The sequence below is a fragment of the Procambarus clarkii genome, chromosome 27 (assembly GCF_040958095.1).
Source record: "Procambarus clarkii isolate CNS0578487 chromosome 27, FALCON_Pclarkii_2.0, whole genome shotgun sequence".
Lineage (NCBI taxonomy): Eukaryota > Metazoa > Arthropoda > Malacostraca > Decapoda > Cambaridae > Procambarus > Procambarus clarkii.
The window spans coordinates 28,090,025-28,103,680 of NC_091176.1; the positions used below are offsets into that span (position 1 = coordinate 28,090,025).

General features: G+C 45.4%; 1 protein-coding gene across 5 annotated transcripts in view; it reads right to left on the reverse strand.

Moving 5' to 3' along the window:
- ktub (Tub domain-containing protein ktub) overlaps nucleotides 1–13,656 on the reverse strand; it is a 251,643-nt gene that overhangs the window by 197,389 nt on the left and 40,598 nt on the right. The window lies entirely within an intron of this gene.

Consider the following 13,656-nt stretch of genomic DNA (forward strand, 5'->3'; position numbering starts at 1 on the left):
GTGACTTCTGACGTGGTCCTGCCCCTACTGGTAAGGTAGCTAGCCTGAGACAACCATCACTGCTAAGTCACCCGTCTCGTCCCTACCCTCACCTGTCTGGGGGGCTCAAGCAAATCAATAAATGGTCCTCTTGGTGATGCGTCGACGACTGACAAGGCATTGTCTCAAGGCACCGCCTGGCTCTCAAGTCACACCTGTCGTCCCTCCCACACCTGTCATCCCTCACTCTCACCTCCACCTGTCGTCCCTCCCACAGCTGTCATCCCTCACTGTCACCTCCACCTGTCGTCCCTCCCCACACCTGTCATCCCTCACTCTCACCTCCACCTGTCGTCCCTCCCACAGCTGTCATCCCTCACTGTCACCTCCACCTGTCGTCCCTCCCACACCTGTCATGCCTCACTGTCACCTCCACCTGTTGTCCTAGTTTCCCTCCCTCCCACACTTGTCCCACAACGCTTTCATATATATTTGAGCATGACAAAACATGTACAATAATATTAACGTTAATGTTGAATCTACAGCCAATGACTGACGACCCCATCTGCTAATGTTGATTCTACAGCCAATCACAGACGATCCTGTCTGCTAATATTGATTCTACAACCAATCACGTGTTAGTCAATATATACAACCCCCCCTCCCCCCCCCCCATCATCCAAAGCGCTTTCAACACAGCAGCAAAATACATACACCGTGCTGCGGTAAATATTGACTAATTAATAACGAAAAGTGGGAAATGTTGCAAATTTCGTACAGGAAAGTCAACAGAATGAATACAATTTATGAACGAGTGACTCTTGAATATAATACTAAGGCAGTTGCCTGCCTATATAGCAGGGAGGGGGGAGAGAGAGAGAGAGAGAGAGAGAGAGAGAGAGAGAGAGAGAGAGAGAGAGAGAGAGAGAGAGAGAGAGAGAGAGAGAGAGAGAGAGAGAGAGAGAGACAGAGAGAGAGACAGAGAGAGAGAGAGAGAGAGAGAGAGAGAGAGAGAGAGACAAAGAGAGAGAGAGAGTACCCCATAACAGAGCTAACTCTTATGGGATATGCTCTTTTTTTTGCCTGTCGTGTTTGTGGCAATTCCACAAGAAACAAATCGTCTGTGTGTCTGTCTGTCTGTCTGTCTGTCTGTCTGTCTGTCTGTCTGTCTGTCTGTCTGTCTGTCTGTCTCTCTCCCTCCCTCCCTCTCCCCCCCCCCCCCACCTGCCTGACTCGCCGCCGCCTACGAGAGCTGAGTGCACTGGTCGTGTGACAAGAGAAGACCACAAAAGAGCACCGCACAACACAACTTTCCGCTTGACTTCAACTTCCGGCTACCTCTAACCTCAATTGTAATCAATTCCGCCTCCTTCCTTCCCTTATCTCAATCCTCCTGCTCCTCTCCCTCCAGCCCCTCTCTTATCTCTCCTCTTCATCCCATACTTAATACTTCCCACATCCTTTCATTTCTCTCTTATAAACATTTACTTCTTGGTTCATCACTTATAATATCTCCCGTATTCCTCCGTTCCACCCCCTCCCATCTTCCTCCATTCCACTTCCCCTATCCATACTCCAAATAAAAATTCAACATTCTGGCTTTTACGTAAATTGAAAAACGAATGGAGATCAGGGTATGGCCAGGTACACATCCGGGAACTCTACTTTGCTTACGGCCTCCTGCCGGTCCTTCCCGCCAGCCTGGGTCACGCCGCCCCTGCAGGCGAGGGTGGAGACCATACCTGGCTCCCGCCGCCCCTGTAGGCGGGGGTGGCGACCATACCTGGCTATCGCCGCCCCTGTAGGCGGGGGTGGCGACCATACCTGGCTCCCGCCACCCCTGTAGGCGGGGGTGGAGACCATACCTGGCGCCCGCCACCCCTGCAGGCGGGGGTGGAGGCCATACCTGGCGCCCGCCACCCCTGCAGGCGGGGGTGGAGACCATACCTGGCGCCCGCCACCCCTGCAGGCGGGGGTGGAGACCATACCTGGCGCCCGCCACCCCTGCAGGCGGGCGTGGAGACCGTACCTGGCTCCCGCCTTCCATCCAGGTGTGCATTTTATATCGACAACCCTGAGCATATTCATATTTGTATCTTTATTCAGATAAAAGCCCAGTTAAACTACGTTAGGATTGTATTTATTTTCTCTTGGTCTACGTTCATAAACAATTGCTCTGAAAATGTAACATATGGGCGTGGAATCAATGGCTTGTTTCAAGGGTAGTTTAGACATATATGAGAGTTTGGATGGATAGCAATAGCAGCTGCCCCGTATAGGCCAATAGGCCTTCTGCAGTTTTCCTTTCCTCATTTATTTTCTGCTCTGTGTGAACGACTGTCCTTTGAGGAGAGAGCTAAACAGTTTGTTAGAGCTGGATCTGGTTTGCCAAGTTCCTCGGTGCAAGATAATGACATATTTCCTTTACATTTATTGGTAACCTTCAGCCGTAGAGGCGCAATAAGTGATGTATTATCTTGAGGTTATCTTAGTGTCCATTAGGGAGACGGGACTAAGACATCTTCGGACACGATAATCAGGAGTGTTCAGGGGACGAGGAGTGCACAGTTAGCACCTCGTATGACGCCACACTGTGCACAACTGTACACAGAAACAAGACTATTATACAAAAGATACGGAAGGAAATGCAGAATAGAACCAGTGAGGAGTAGAGATGCCATAGGCCAATCAGAGAGCACTGTCTGAACATCAGAGGTGCACAGTTGTTCAACACCCTCCCAGCAAGCATTAGAAATATTGCTGGAACAAAGGTGGATGTATTTAAGAGGCACTTTGGTAAGTTCCTGCAAGAAGTGCTGGACCAACCAGGCTGTAGTGGATATGTGGGCCTGCGGGCCGCTCCAAGCAACAGCCTGGTGGACCAAGTTATCACAAGTCGAGCCTGGCCTCAGGCCGGGGAGTAGAAGAACTCCCAGAACCCTCTCCAGGTATACTCCAGGTATACTCCAGGTATACTCGTCACCCACATGAACACCAACCCCAGACAAAGACAGATTAAGACGCCAAGACTAGCTCAAAATGGCTTCCATATAAATACTAATGAATATATATATATATATATATATATATATATATATATATATATATATATATATATATATATATATATATATATATATATATATAATATATAAAAGATATATAATGTGTGTGTGTTTAATTGATAGAAATGATGTATGATAATATCTGGCTAAGAGTGAATTAAACATTGCATATTGTTAGAGCAGTAATTAGCGCGAGTGTACGCCCGGGTAACAAGCCATCATTTTCCCTCTCATTTGGCCGGCGGCCGTAATGGAGGAGCTGGTGTTTATGTCTGGCCAACATAAACAACCTGGCTCAGTGTTTACTGCGGCCTGTACTGCTTACCACCTGTGTGTGTTCCCCTGGTGGCCCGCCGCCCGGGCCCTGGTGCCCGCCGCCCGGGCCCTGGTGCCCGCCGCCCAGGCCCTGGTGCCCGCCGCCCGGGCCCTGGTCTCAACAGCCCAGCATCACAACACAGGGCTTCCGGGTTACTTTACTGCTGGGCTTAACCTCCATCACTTGTACTGGTCGATGTAGCGACGGCGATGGTGACTTGCAGGGTCGATGTTCGATACCCGATCGTCCTAGTGGTTGGGCACCGTTCTTTCACTCCATCGTCACATCCCTTCCGAGGGCTATCGTACTGGCTTAACGTACCGTACCCCAGACATGTTTCTCTTGATCTATCAACCTTAATCATCCTCATGTTAAGATCTATCAACCTCTGAAGGATTATCAAGACTGCCACAACACCTTACTGGCCAATCAGTAAGTGTATCATAGTCCTGAACACAATTCACGACTAAAGTAAACTCGGTTTATATCCTGGAGACGAGGAGCTAACTACAGCGGGTGTTGCTAACTACAGCGGGTGTTGCTAACTACAGCGGGTGTTGCTAACTACAGCGGGTGTTGCTAACTACAGCGGGTAGTGAGTTAAGAACCTTTGTTGATAACTCGTTATTTGGTCTTCGTCTCACACAAGATTGCCCGCTCTCTTAACCGCGGGGACATGTCCTTGTGGGCCGGCAACACCGCGGGGACATGTCCTGGTGGGCCGGCAACACCGCGGGGACATGTCCTGGTGGGCCGGCAACACCGCGGGGACATGTCCTGGTGGGCCGGCAACACCGCGGGGACATGTCCTGGTGGGCCGGCAACACCGCGGGGACATGTCCTGGTGGGCCGGCAACACCGCGGGGACATGTCCTGGTGGGCCGGCAACACCGCGGGGACATGTCCTGGTGGGCCGGCAACACCGCGGGGACATGTCCTGGTGGGCCGGCAACACCGCGGGGACATGTCCTGGTGGGCCGGCAACACCGCGGGGAAGGTGCCATATACTTCATCACCTTATTTTTGTACTTCACTCTTGTTTAGTAGTCACGTGGCTCTTCACCGACATTTTCATACTTTTGTCAAATTCTTTTTCTATTACTTAAGTATTCCTTTCACCGTCCATCCTCCTAAAATGTAGTTATAACAAACATTGTATCCAAAGTACCAATATGAAGTGTTGCACCACCAAAAAGTTCAATTTTGTACTATTCATTTTATAGTCAGAGTAAAAAGCTAAAAACCAAATCTAAACATCCCTGGACCTAGTATGAACATATATATATATATATATATATATATATATATATATATATATATATATATATATATATATATATATATTATATATATATATATATATATATATATATATATATATATATATATATATATATATATATATATATATATTAAGCCTAAGATAGCGGTTTTTAGGCTTAGGATTGGTTAGGTTAGATTCTTTAATTTCATTTCGTATAAAAGAGAATGCCATTTAGACATTCAGTAACAGAAAACGTGAACATTCCGGTGGGGCAACACTACATATTGATACTTTGGACCAAACACTTGTCCTAAGTCATTTTAGGAGGATGGCCCGTAACCTGAAGACCTGTTGCTTCCCACCCGGTTCTCTTCTCCTTTGGTCTTTTATATTTGTCCCCCCCCCCCACCCTCCTGCTCTTCTTTCTACCTGTAGCGTTGTCTGTTAAACCATTAAATGTTATATTCTCGTGCTCCGTCACTACTCGGTCTCTGCGCATCTCTGACTGACTTGTTCCACACTTTCCTTAACTGTCTTCTCACGTTCACTTCCCCGTTGCACATTCCACAATTACTCTCTTCCCGTGAAATTGCCTTTTTGCTGGCTGGTCTCCTTTCCTCGCTTCCATGACTTCTTGCTTTAAGGTCTATTATGTAATCTAAGACTATATAATGCCATGGTCTCCGGCTTCTGAAGGGACTGCACGCTCCGGCCTGCACCACATTGTGTACATCAGCATTTTAAAAGCACTACAATCACCTGTGGTTGATTGTTCAATAAATCATTGAACTATATGTTTAACAGATCTCTCACCCTGTCCATGAAGGACAGAAGAAAATGTATATATGCTGGTTAGCATTGTAAATGTCTGGCCACGTCTGTGGTAGTAAAAAAAAAAACATTGTGTACTCACCTAAATGTGTTTGCAGGATCGAGCCGTCTATGCAGTGACTAGTGACCCTCTTGTTGCTTGTCATGTTTACTTTTGAAACTATTGTGAAACTCTAGTCATTATATTTACTCACTTCCCTTTAACTTCCCACGTTAACAAAAATGTTTCTAACATCTGTGTGACTCATCTGAACCTCAAGTTCCCTTCCATGTCCCCTTGTACCACCCTGACTTATTATAAACATGCCCTCTATATCAACAATAACAATTTCCCTGAGAATCTTAGATATCGTTATCATGTCTCCTCGAGGCAGCTGCACTGACTAGTAGCAGCGAGTCGGTGCCGCTAGCCAACCCGTACTCTACACTAATAGGTCACATGTTAACGGAATCGACCAATTCGTTGAAAATAAGCAATAGAAAATAGCAACAAAATAAAAGTGAATAGTAAGAATATAAAAACCGTACTATTGAGGCTTCGTACAGATCGGCCTCGCTGGGGTGAGGCGGGTTGGGTGGCTTCGTACGCCTCGGGTAGTGCAAAACACCTCAATATTTTATGAAGCGGCAAATGGAGAGAACGGGCCCACTGCTCAATGGGGCTCCACAATCCACTATTAAAGTCTCATCCAACTGGTTTCCAAATACTTTCGTGTCAGAATAATTTTTGGGGGGAATTCCCACGAGAAGGCAAACTCCAGAAAGATAAGACACATAGGACTAACAGCAGAGTCTGAACTGATGCTGGCGTGCACATATATCTGGGGTGACTTAAGTGTGTCAAGGGTTCAGTCTGCTCTCTTCACTGTCCTTCACCGTGATCGCACTCCATCTTGTCTGGGAAAGTCTTAACTGTCATATCTTTCGGGGCTTAGCGTCCCCGCGGCCCGGTGTTCGACCAGGCCTCCTTTTTGTTACACGTCCCTAGGAAGCAGCCCGTAGCAGCTGTATCTTTTTATCTATGTACTGCAAGTGAACAGGGGCAACAAAGAAACTCTGTCCATTTGTTTCCGCCTCCACCGGAGATCAAACCCGGGACCTTAGGACTACGAATGCCGAGCGCTGTCCACTCAGCCGTCAGGCCCCTACAGACATGCATACAGTCTCCTTCAACATTTCCCATCCATAAGGCGACTGTCAAGTTACTAGGGCGCGCTGACTCCGCATTAAGCTAATTGCTCCTAGTTTGTCGAACTTTTCAGTTGGTTATAAAACTTGAATGGTATTTCAATTGTGCTGATGGCACCTCCTCCCGGCTGTCATCTTGGGCGGCCCTCCTCTCTAGAAGCTGTCACTCACCCCTCCCACCTGTCACTCAAGACCCCAGCCTCCCTCTCCCTAGTAAGCACCTGGTGCTCGCTCTAGTTCGTATGTACGATTCAGAGGAAGTTGGGTGAAAGTAATGTCCAAACAACACTGATAGCAGTAGATATTGGTAACATGGGGAGAATGTTTAATGTTAAGTTAAGAACGTGAGGAAGTCAACTGTCATAGAGAGATGTCAGTTCAAAATACATCTCCCTCAAGACCCAGGAGAGCACATCGACCTGTCGGGTCGTGTTGAACGGATGGGTCATGTTAGACGGGTGAAGAGAGTGAAATGGAGTGAATGTGAGGGTAGGAGCAGAGTGAAGTCAAGAAAGTGAGTGGGCGAGTGTGTGAGGAGGTGGAAGAGTGTGTGAGGAGGTGGGGAAGAGCGTGAGGAAGTGCAGGGAATCTCCAGCCAACGCCTGACCATTCCCCAGGATCGATCTACACCAACTGACTAATTCCCAGGTACCTATTTACTGCTAGCTGAACAGAGATGTCAGATCTAAGAAAACTTGCCCAATCTGCTTTCCTCCCTTTTTTTGTCAATAGAACTCGGAACTAATCGGCATTGACCCATGATAACCAGTCAGACCATTTCTCTAGTTTACCCAGTTCAAACTGTGCAGTTCAGCAAAATCTCCTCTGTTGTGATTGGTTTGACCAGTTTGGAATACTCTGGCCAACTTGGTCAGCAACATCACGAGCCACAGTACCGACCCTTGCGGTGCTCCACTTGTGTCTTAGTCACCTCCCCATAGACTCACCAGTACACTCTGCTTCCTAGTGTATTTGAATTTTCTATTTCAAAGAGCTACTAGTTACTCCAGTGCGTCAGATAAGAGAAGGAGCCTCCTGTAAGGAACAGAATAGAGTGCTTTCTGCTAGTCTAGTAAGATGCAGTCAGTCCATATATATGTGTGTGTGGGAGGGTGGGGGAGATATCTCATTGCAGTCAGATGGGAAACATCAGCAAATATGAATAAATAAATACTTTTATATGAAAGTAAAGCTGTATGAAGAGTTACCGAGAGAGCGTGAGAGCTGACAATGTATTGGATGATTCTGTGTGAAATCCCTGTTCCCTATATGAACCAGTGACTGTAAAAACGACTAGGACTGGCACACATTGCAGTACAAGCTGTATGGAAATGTGTGTGTGTGTGTGTGTGTGTGTGTGTGTGTGTGTGTGTGTGTGTGTGTGTGTGTGTGTGTGTGTGTGTGTGTGTGTGTGTGAGGGGGCTAACCAACGCCACTGACCCTGAAGAGAGAGGAAAGCCCCATCAAACTAACTGAAAAACTGTACCTCTGAAATGATGCCAGATGCCACCAGAATAACTCCATCTGTTGACGAGCTTTGCAGACTTTGCGACAGCCAAGGAAGGGAAGGAGGTGGGGGAGGGAGGGAAGGGAAGGAGGTGGGGAGGGGGGGAAGGCTTTATACAGATTCCTAATTACTAATTTAATTTTTTTTTCATAATTTATTTATTTATTCAAATTCATCTTTTATAGTTGTCGGACCATGACCAAGACTGTCACCCTTCACTATCATGACCAAGACTGTCACCCTCCACTCTCATGACCAAGACTGTCACCCTCCACTCTCATGACCAAGACTGTCACCCTCCACTCTCATGACCAAGACTGTCACCCTTCACTCTCATGACCAAGACTGTCAACCTCCACTATCATGACTAAGACTGTCAACCTCCACTATCATGACCAAGACTGTCACCCTCCACTATCATGACCAAGACTGTCAACCTTCACTATCATGACCAAGACTGTCAACCTTCACTATCATGACCAAGACTGTCAACCTTCACTATCATAAGATGCATAAGCAAATTTCAATATAACAAGAGACAAGAACAAAAAAACCACAAGAGGCAAAATAATATACAAACACGCAACAACGCCAACAAACACGCAACAATGTTTCCAAACAATGGTAAACAAACAAAATAAAGCATGCATTAGTTCAGCACAAACAAACAGGTAAACCTACAACAAAAATAGCTGCGTGTGGCAAAGCAAAAAAAAACAAAAAAGTATTAATTGGACCCTCACTTTGAACTATGAGGAAGCTTCCCATTCTCTCAATTAGCCACTTTGTAAACAATTACAGCTGTGCCTAACTTAGAGACTGTCCAACCCGAGCAACCCACCTAACCTAGAAAATGTCAATATGACGGTATCTGGTTAAGACGTATTTTGAACGGTTTGGCCCATTCGTTATACCCGGTCTCATTCAGCTTCACGGATACACCGCCACCCCCAAGGCAGCCTCTTCTCACGACCTGCCAAACGTCAACTTTGAAGTGGTTTTACTGAACCAGAAGCGTCAATATTGCAGTGAATTGTCAGCACGTATCGTATACTACAAATGCATTCAATTTCTCAGCTGTTTTTTTCCCCGTAAACAGCCCAACATAGAAAATGGGTAATGTCCATTTTGTGAATCGACATCAGAAAACGGTGACGGTGCTGTCTCTGTTGACGACCTTGGGGGACAGGGCGAGTGTGTGTGTGTGTGTGTGTGTGTGTGTGTGTGTGTGTGTGTGTGTGTGTGTGTGTGTGTGTGTGTGTGTGTGTGTGTGTGTGTGCTCGCACTCACTTAGTTGTGCTTACGGGGGTTGAGCTCTGCTCTTTCGGCCCGCCTCTCAACTGTCAATCACTCAACTGTTACTAACTACTAATTAACTGTCAGTATGTGTGTGTGTGTGTGTGTATGTGAGTTCGTCGGTGTTTACCAACATATGAGGGCGAGTGTGTACTATATGACTAATATGTTTTGTAACCATGTGGTCGATGGTACCAATATGTAGTAATGGAGCCCCAGGAAGCCACTATGTGTACTATATATATATATAGTCCAGACAAAAATACAACTAAAGCAAACTAAAATATTCCAAAGCCTAATACAACCCCAGTACACACCTGGGCACCCCACAACCCCAGCACACACCTGCATGGCACTCCACAACCCCATTACACACCTGGGCACCCCACAACCCCAGCACACACCTGCATGGCACTCCACAACCCCATTACACACCTGGGCACCCCACAACCCCAGCACACACCTGCATGGCACTCCACAACCCCATTACACACCTGGGCACCCCACAACACACCTGTACCCCCCCCCCTTACATTCACCTTCATCATTCGGTGAGATCTGGCACAACTGAAGCCCCCCCTGACCCTCCACCTCCCTCCCTCCCCAGAACTAGTCATGCCGTAGCCTTAAAAATACCATATTTCTGCACAGATTTTTACGGCCGCCAATAATTCGTTTGTGTTCCCTGGGTGAGAGAGCGGGTATTGGGCGCGCGGTTCCCAACTGCAACAAACTCTCCTCGTTTTTATATGTGGCGTTGATACGTATCATTGAATGTCTGATTCTCCAAGCGAAGAGAGCCTATAGTTTTATTTAGCATTTTTGTTCCTATCACTTTGAGTTTGAGGATGGATGTTCTGGATGGGTTGGCTAATTAGATAGATGATTAATGGAGTTTTCTTCCGTGCTCCTATTGGTCCTTGCATGGGTCAATAGGAGCACACTCGCATTTGGGTCAATAGGCTGCAGGCGAAGCCCTCGTAGCGAGGCTCTAGGTTAAACCATGACATGCTGCTGGCCGTAGTCCTCAGTTTCCTAGTCCAAAGTTAAAAACTTGTCAACACAACTGATAATTGTATTACGATATGTCTTCATGCTTTGACGGTAATTGGTAAAGATATCCTCAGCTTAATCCCGAGATAACTTGGACCAAACAGATGAACTGAGCCTGTTATCTCTTGCGAAAAATATAACAGCAGCTAATGGCGAAATAAATTGAGCCAAATCCCCACAATTGCTCGTTTCAAAGGTGGAGAGGTGAGGAGGTCGCGGAGGGATTGGTGGTGTGGGGTGGTGTGGGGTGGTGTGGGGGTGGGGTGGGGTGGTGTGGGGGTGGGAATGGAGAGGGGGTGAGCCTGGCAAGAGCCTCACGGATGACCTGGTCAGGTCATGAATAATTGAGCAGAACGTGACAATGTTGACTCACCCATCATGGCCAATGTGGACCTCACCACCTCATTAATGGTTAATTGGTGATTACATTAGGTGATGCACTCCCAACAACCTATTACACATCGTTACCCCCCCCCCCCTTGTGGCTGGAGTGAACAGGTGTCACCTACACACCAGCTACACCATTACAAACATCACACTTTTCAAGAGCGATTTCTGTCATTCCCTTTGACATTTCTACCACTAAATGTAAGTGTATAACCTGTATGACGTGTACACAAGTATAGGCCAAGTGTGCTTAACTGTTGTGGCGATCGTGTGTACGTCTCCTTTATTGTCTGCCTTCTTGTCTCCTTTATTGTCTGCCTTCTTGTCTCCTTTATTGTCTGCCTTCTTGTCTCCTTTATTGTCTGCCTTCTTGTCTGCCTTCTTGTCTCCTTTATTGTCTGCCTTCTTGTCTGCCTTCTTGTCTCCTTTATTGTCTGCCTTCTTGTCTGCCTTCTTGTCTCCTTTATTGTCTGCCTTCTTGTCTGCCTTCTTGTCTCCTTTATTGTCTGCCTTCTTGTCTGCCTTCTTGTCTCCTTTATTGTCTGCCTTCTTGTCTGCATCTGTCTAGCTGCATTTTTGCCTTTGCCTGTATCTACATTTCAGTCTGTTCTGACATCATACTGCCTTTGTGTCTACCTATCCGTCTCTGTGTGTTAGTCTGTCTGTCTGTCTGTCTGTCTGTCTGTCTGTCTGTCTGCCCCCCCCCCCCACCCCGCGCACCTGAATGCCTGTTGACATTCACTCCAGGCGAGACCAGTACAATGCTCAGGGACTATGGCTGGTAACCCCTTCGTCTCTATTAAGGTCACTCAAAGGTCAAGACCTGTTAAGGTTACACTCGTCCTCTCACCCCTCAGCGAACACCACTCTCTGTTAACGGTATACTCGACACCCTCCGTTAACAATGAGCTCCTCGTCCCTCGGTAACTGTTCACCCAACACAGTTCACAGTATACCCGCACGATACACAGTAACCATGACACAGTGGTACAGCATCAGCGTCTGGCACAAGAAATCAGCCAACTATGAAGCAGTTATTGTGTTGTACGTGCATACTGAAGGCACAAAGGTGCATGTGCACACTAAAGGCACAGAGGTGCACGTGCGCCCAATTAGGCTTTCAAACACCTTCGCTTCAGTCTTTCTAAAGGTCTATACATACCTCTGTCAATGTACCAGTGGCTGATGGCGTCTATCTGCTGGCGGGAGAGAACAATTTCTGCTCTAACACGACCCAAGAACTACCCAAGGTCAAGGATGAAAGCCAAGTTGAACTACTTTTCCTTAATCGAGTCAGAGCATTTGGGCACACTTAACCCTATGGATATTATTCATGACTTTGCAAGCCAAAAAAAAATTTTGGAAATTGAAATTCTGTATTTTATTTTTCTTGTGATTATTTCTACTTCTCTTTCCAAAAGAATACAATGATGATTTTTTAGCGCATGCATTTTATTTTTAGACCTAATTTTGGCGGGTCTCCAAGGCCCCCTGGGGCATGGGTTTGAGCCTATGCCCAGGGGGGGGGGTCTTGGGCATACATAAGGGCTATCTTCTCCTGCTTATAGGTAAGAAGGGAAGAAACGTCAGCATTGTGGAGTATAGTCACAAATAAAATTACTTTTCTGATGCAACAACGCAAGACATTGATAAAAACATTGAACATTTTATAAGAAACGTTGATGCGCGGACTCGTTAATATTATTAATGTGTATTATTATGTTATCGATTAACACTCATATATATACATATATATATATATATATATATATATATATATATATATATATATATATATATACATACATATACATATATATATATATACATATATATATACATATATACACACACACACACATATATATATATATATATATATATATATATATATATATATATATATATATATATATATATATATATGTCGTACCTAGTAGCCAGAACTCACTTCTCAGCCTACTATTCAAGGCCCGATTTGCCTAATAAGCCAAGTTTTCCTGAATTAATATATTTACTATAATTTTTTTCTTATGAAATGATAAAGCAACCCTTTTCTCTATGTATGAGGTCAATTTTTTTTTATTGGAGTTAAAATTAACGTAGATATATGACCGAACCTAACCAACCCTACCTAACCTAACCTAACCTATATTTATAGGTAAGGTTAGGTTAGGTAGCCAAAAAAAGCTAGGTTAGGTTAGGTTAGGTTAGGTAGGTTAGGTAGACGAAAAAACATTAATTCATGAAAACTTGGCTTATTAGGCAAATCGGGCCTTGAATAGTAGGCTGAGAAGTGCGTTCTGGCTATTAGGTACGACATATATATATATATATATATATATATATATATATATATATATAAAATCAGGTTTATGTGTGTTTGTATACATATACGCCCGTGTATACTTTAAGGGTTCCAGACACCTGAGTAAAGAGACGTTGAAGGCAGGCCAGCCAACATGTGTATACTTATTAATATATTGTGTTAATATCACACTGTTAATATTGGTTCATGAATTCTTGAACAGTATGTGCTCGTAAACTTGTCGAGAGAGCAGGTGAGAGAGAGAAAGATGAGAGAGGCAGTAATAACAGCGATGAGTGTATTCGAGTAATATGATTAATTGGAGTATTGATCATCGTTAATATGCGATTAACAGGCGAGGGACCTCATTTCCTCATTACGGATATTGTTTCATATATGGTTTATTGACACAAACACTAATATAACAAGATGTTAACCAGCGGTTAACTTTGGCGGTATGTG